Source organism: Mastomys coucha, unplaced genomic scaffold (assembly GCF_008632895.1).
Source record: "Mastomys coucha isolate ucsf_1 unplaced genomic scaffold, UCSF_Mcou_1 pScaffold8, whole genome shotgun sequence".
Taxonomy (NCBI): Eukaryota; Metazoa; Chordata; class Mammalia; order Rodentia; family Muridae; genus Mastomys; species Mastomys coucha.
The window spans coordinates 64,098,367-64,104,833 of NW_022196914.1; positions in this window are offsets into that span (position 1 = coordinate 64,098,367).

Sequence of the window (6,467 nt, forward strand, 5' to 3'; positions counted from 1 at the left end):
GGGGAGAGGAAGGAGGGAGAAGGATGTTTACAGGATCTTCTGGTGCTAAGACCCTGGGGGAAGTCGTGGGTGGGGGAAAGTTCTCAGAAGTCATGGTACACTGAATGTTTCTTATCTCAGGGCCAAGCTGGATCTTGGAGAGCAGGATGTTTATTCCAAGGTGCTCAGCCAGCTGGGGCAGGATGTTTTTCTCAGGTCTCTGATGGTTCCCAACACCCTTCCACTGGGGTTCCAGTGACTATGCCCGATGTCTCCTTACATAGACTCAGTCATCAGTTAGGGATCGGTGAGGGGTCTCTGGCATCCTTGGAGCATTTAAGGCAGACAGTTTGGGCCAAATGTCATGTTGTATTGACAAGAAGGGCTTGGAGCCTCAAGAAGAGGTTCCTATCATTGAATTGGGATACCTCCATGGAGGGCCCAGTGCACACCAAGGGAATTGGGGTACCAAATAAGGATCTCAAAAGGGGTCAGGTTAAAATGGTAGGAGGTGTTCCGGGCTCAGAACAGCGCCAGTCTACAAAGTCAATTTAGTAAAGGTCTCTTTTAGGGTTCTGTTCACTCTCTCTACCTGCCCTGAGCTCTGGGGATGGAACGCACAATGGAGCTTCCAAATAGTCCCCAATATCTCTGCCAATCCCTGACTTACCTTAGAAACAAAAGCAGGACCATTGTCTGATCTAGTTATCTTGGACACTCCAAACCTCGGGAAAAATGTCCACTAACATCTTCTTGGCTACCATGGTAGCTGTTTCCTGTTTGGTGGGAAAAAGCCTCAACCCATCCAGAGAAAGTATCCACAAACACTAGAAGGTATTTGTAACCCTATTTTCCTGGCTTAACTTCTGTAAAATCGATCTCCCAATAAACCTGAGGCGGCTCTCCCCTACGTCTCTTGCCCTGTTTGTTCTTGACTGCATAAGCATTTATTTGCTGACATACCTTACACTGTTCTTCTGTCTCTCTGGCTAAAAACCTAAGGTTGATTACATAGACCTTATATCCCTTGACTGCTTGGATGAGCTTCTTACCCTCTAAATGGATCCATCTATGCATTAAGTAAAGTGAGTCCTCAGCTTGTTTTCTGGGGAGTATAGTTTTTCCTTCTTTTATGCACCACTGCCCTTCTTTCCCTAGGTAGTAGTTGGTAGGGTGGCTAGCAATCTGAGTCCTTTCTTCTTCAGTTATATTCTAAGTGAGGCCATCCCTTAGTCGAGTCCTATTTCCCAGCGGGTGTCTCTTGCAGGCCCATAACTGGGATAGGCTCCTGCATAGCCACTTCTCCAGCCACTTGATCTGCCTGGTTATTGACTCGGGCCACTGAGTCTCCTCCCTTCTGATGTCCTGGGCAATGAATAATACTCACAGTTGCCAGCTTCATCAGGGCATCCAAGAGATCCAAGATTTCCTGTTTGTTTTTTATACTTTATTTTATTTTATTTTATTTTTCAGGACAGGGTTTCTCTGTGTAGCCCTGGCTGTCCTGGAACTCACTCTATAGACCAGGCTGGCCTCAAACTCAGAAATCTGCCTGCCTCTGCCTCTCAAGTGCTGGGATTAAAGGCATGCACCAGCACTGCCCAGCTGTTTTTTCTTTCTTTTCCCTCTGATGTGAGCAGATAGCCTCATGGACATGGGCTGTGGCAAAAGCATACCTGTTATCCGTGTAGATGTTAATTTTCTTGCCGGCCCCAAGTTCCAAGGCCTTGATGAGAACAATTAGCTCTGCTTTCTGCAACTGATGTGCTGGGGTAGAGGTTCCACCCAGATGACATTTGTGCCATCCACCACAGCAGCACCTGCTTGTCTCTGACCAGCATGGAGAAAACTGTTCCTGTCTGTAAAGCAGGTAGCCTCAGCTCCCAGCAGGGATCAGTTGGAAAGGCCTTTCCTCCACCCATGGCTTCTTCTTTAGGGCCAGGTAGTTGTGGCCCATCAGGCAGGAAGTATATCTGGGCCCCACCTTGGAGAGTATGTCTCACCCCAACAGAGGGTAGGGACAGTCTGGGATGACCGTAAATGAATGGGATACCCAGCCCATCCCTAGGTCCACCTGCCAATGGAGCCTGGTGGTAGACCTGCAGGTACCCCTTACCTTCTACAGTATTAAAGTCCCGGTCAGGTCTAGTCAGGGGAAACCCGCTGTAGATGACAGCTTGGTCAATCGGTGGTGCCCCCCATGTCTAAGAGAGCATTCTTTCTGGCTTCCTGCATTATCCTCTCACTCTTCGGTTGTGAAGAGCACTCTCATGAGTTGCTGGATATCATCCCAGGTAGGCTGATGAGTAAATAAAACAGTCTCAAAGAGATTGATTAATTGGCCCTTTGGGTTATCTGAAAGTGGGGGGAGGAGGGGTTGGGTCTTCCAGTTGTTCAAGTCAGCCAAAGAGAAAGGCCAATATTGCACAGCCTGATTGCCCTTTTCTAGAGGCTCATATGCCCTCTACAGGAGAGCCACCGTGGTATCAGGGAAGGTGGCTCTCAGACTTTGGGTCCCCATGGAGGGACTGGGAAGGGGTCTCCTCCCACTCCTCCCTCCGGTAAAGGGGGTGTACAATGATCCCAGTCTTGTATGGGCTAAGGATCCTGAAGCTGGTGCTGGCGGGGCCATGGGGGCAAGGATAGGGGGATATATAGGAGGAGGGTCTTGGAGCAACAGGTCCACTGTTGAATGGTCTTGGAGGATCAACTTCTTCTCAGGTTCAGATCCCTCCTCCAGTGTTTCCTTTTTCCTGATGGCCAGAACCTGTGAGGTGGGTCTTGGGGAAAAGAAAGGCTTTTATACATGAGCATGGCGGGGGAGAAGGCTGGTCCTCCACTAGATTCTTCCAGGTTAATATATAGGGCACTTGGTCTGGGTGCCCAAGAGATCCTGGCCTAAAGACTTTTTCTTCTACTGCTTTGATCACCTCCGAGTCGAAGGTCCCTACGGGTGGCCACCCTACTCTGAAGGTGGGCCATTCGGAGAAGCAGAGGGTAACTAACTTTCCCTTCATTACTACTACTGACAAGTTTTCTCCTCCAGTAGTTAACTAGGATGTTTAACGGGTGTGGACTCCCTCCCCACTGCCCAGACAGTAAAACAGCAACCACTTGGGCCCCAGGGCTGTGGCTGCCCACCTGTTGAGCGATACCTGGTTCCAGTTACATTCAAAAGCTCCACCCCCACAGAGTAACAAGGAAGTCACTGATTGGACTGTTACACTGACGTATTTTGGGGGAAGGGTTTTTGGCCCAGGTAATATATCTGTTGGGAGAACAAAGGATTATTATTAAAGAACCAGATGGCTGAGCAGTAATGCCTCCCGTCTAATTTTTACCCTTCCACGTGGGTAGGTATGTCTGTGGCCACTCTATCCTATCTCTAACTCACTCTAGCAGCTGCTCTCCTTTCTAACTTCATTTTTCCAGGTTACCCACTGTTTAATGTTACTGCAGGTCGGTAACAAACGGGGTAGATTCAGTCTGCCCAATGTCCAAAAATGTCATCAGTCCAAGTCCAAGAACACAGAATGAGATACCAACACCAACAAACACAGAGAAAGAAAATCAGCATACAACAGGTCACCATGGGCTCAGACAGTCCAAGTCCAAGGACACAAAGAAAGACAGTCAACACACAGTTTGCTCCTTCCACAGGTGCAGAAGCCAGCTTCTAGCAAGCGTTTCTGAAAGGAGCAGAGTCCTCTCGACTCCCTCTAGGGGACCTGAAGCATCCTCCAGACTCCCTAGTCATGGTCACATCGTTAAGGTACATCTGCCAGCCACAACTGACCGCACCAGACCAGAGGCTTTCCAGCCAACACTGAGCTTGAAAGCCAAAAGTGAAAGCCAAAGACTGAGAGACAAAAACTGACAAACACCTACAAGTTGGTGCCTGTCGCCAAGCTCGGTCTTTTTCCCTCTGATCGGCCTAGCTGGTGGTTGATCAGGGGGTCTCCTCAAATCCCGGATGAGCTCCCAGATGTAAGACACCCCCACCCACCTCCGTCTGTGATACTTACTTCGAGATGCACCCCAGAGTGAGACACTGAGATGCAGATCAATGCAAAAGCAAGAAGTTTATTTTCCAGTGTGTCAGGGTCAACCCTCAATCAGTCCCTCAAAGCAAGTGACGAGAAGGTGACCCCGAATGGCTATTACATGCAGTTTTTATACTTTTTAGGGACACAGGTTACATCAGCAAGGTTACGGTTCAAGGTTACAGTTACCTATCAGCTAAGCATATTGATCTTTATCTATTGGCTAGCAAGCATGACACGCATTTGAACTCTACCTGGGACTTTCCAGAGGGTAGGTAACTATTAGTACACTCTGAGAATTTTTTACTCAAGAATGTTCCTGTGAGTAGAGAATGGACTTGGCCTAGCCTTGACTCCAGCTAGGAGGGGGAAGCTGTATGGAAGGTGTAGTACTGGAAAACTTCTTAGGGACCCTCACCGCTCCTTATAAATCCAGCTTCTTCATGAAGCAAAGGCAAGGGTTTCTAGAGGCTGGGCTGAGGCTTCAATCCTGCCCATATCTGAGTCTTTCTCTTAAGACCTAGGATGGATTCACTGTGATGCCTCTCAAGTCTAAGCCTGTCTTCTTCTGACCCTTTCCAAGGGAATCTGGAAATATGTCTGCACAGCCCATTTTTGTTGCTGTTGTTTGTTTTTAGACAGGGCTGTGCCATGAAGCACAGATTGGCCCTCTTCTTGCTATATATCATAAAATGGACTTGAACTCATAGCAATCTTCTGCTTTAACTACCTGAGTGCTGGAATCACAAATACACCTCCATACTTTTTTTTCTTTTATTGGTAGAATGAGGCAGGCTAGACTGACTCCATGACAGGCTTCAAATTGTCAGTTCAGGAGACTAGGCCTAAATCTGTTTCCAAGAACTGGGCCAGTCCAGGCAAGTCCAGGCCTCAGAAGCTGCCCTGCCACCTGGCCTGAGGCAAGGACCATGGGTCAACAGCAATTTCCAGATTTCCCCAGCAAGTTTCTAGCCACCACCCCCGAACCCCAACATCCTAGCAAAGGTTCTAGAATGTCCCTACAGATAAAGCCAACAGCTTTAGATAGAGGTCACCTACTCCACCCCGGAGTTCCCACAATGTGCTTAAAATCGGGCCTCCGAGCTCACTGGGGTACCTCCATCTTGGAAGATGGTAGACCCCAGCATGCTGGATATCTGCAGAATAAAACACTCTTTGCTTTTGCATACTATTTGAGTCCAGGGCATCATTCTTCAGCAAATCATGGACTCTTAAAGTAACTTTTTGATTAAAAAAAGAAAGTATGCAGTGTGTGTATGTGTGTGGGGGCTCAACGAACACAGGACAGGATTCAAATCCTCATTATCCACATAAAAAAACAGGATGGCTGCATGTGCCTGTAACTAACCCCAGCATTGAGGAGCAGAGAGAGGTAGAGCCAGAGTTCATTGGCCAGCTAATTTAGCTGAAGCAGTGAGCTTCCAGTTCAGCAAGAGACCCAGTCTTGGAGATAGTAAGACAGAGAGCAAGAGGAAGACACCTGTAATCTTGCTCTGGACAGTGCATTCTTCTGAAAAGGCATACACAAGCACAGTTGTACACCACACATAATATAACCATACACAAGCACATGCACGTAAGCACACACAACATAAAGCCTAAAGCTATAGATGACAACTTATGACCGCAGATTTCTATTTATGGCTAAAATAGAGTAACATGAATTATAAACTACATTTACCATTACATTTGTTACGGAAAAAAACATTATGTACAATTGTGACATGGTTGATTGGTTGGTTGGTAGGTAGGTAGGTAGAAAGATAGAGGGAAGACAATTAGAAACTGATCACCAGGCATTGCAGGTCAGTGAGCCTGTTATCAAGAAACAAGGTAGACATTACCTGCCTCAGATTACTGGAGAAAGCTTACAGCTAAAGTCAAGGGAATGCAATTCAGGCACAACCTATAGATCTGCATTAAGGAGATGAAGTTAGGAACCACTAAGGTCAAGGAGGCCAGAGATTATAGGACAGAATGTGGAGAGAAGAGCTACACAGAGCAAGCTCTGATGATCTGCACATCACCACAGGGTCATTCATGTTGTCAGCTGAAGAACAGGCAAGATACTAGCCAAGGCCCAAACAGGGGAGAAGGCATAGTCAAGTCAGTGTGCAGTATAAGCATGAAGCTCTGAGTCCAAGAAGCCCCAGTGCCCATGAAAAAGCCTAGTGTAGTGGTATGTGCCTGTGATCCCAGCACTGGGGAGGCAGGCACAAGACTTGCTGCCCTGTCACCTGAGCTGAATCAGCGTCCCATTGAGAGACTACGTCTCAGGTTAACCTCTAAGCTCCGTACACATGGACACACCTATACACGTGAACTTCAGTATGAGCACGCACAAACTTCTGCACTGCCCACTCCCAACACCAAAAAACAAAACAAAACAAAAAATAAAACCTCTCCGACCAGATCCCCCTCTCC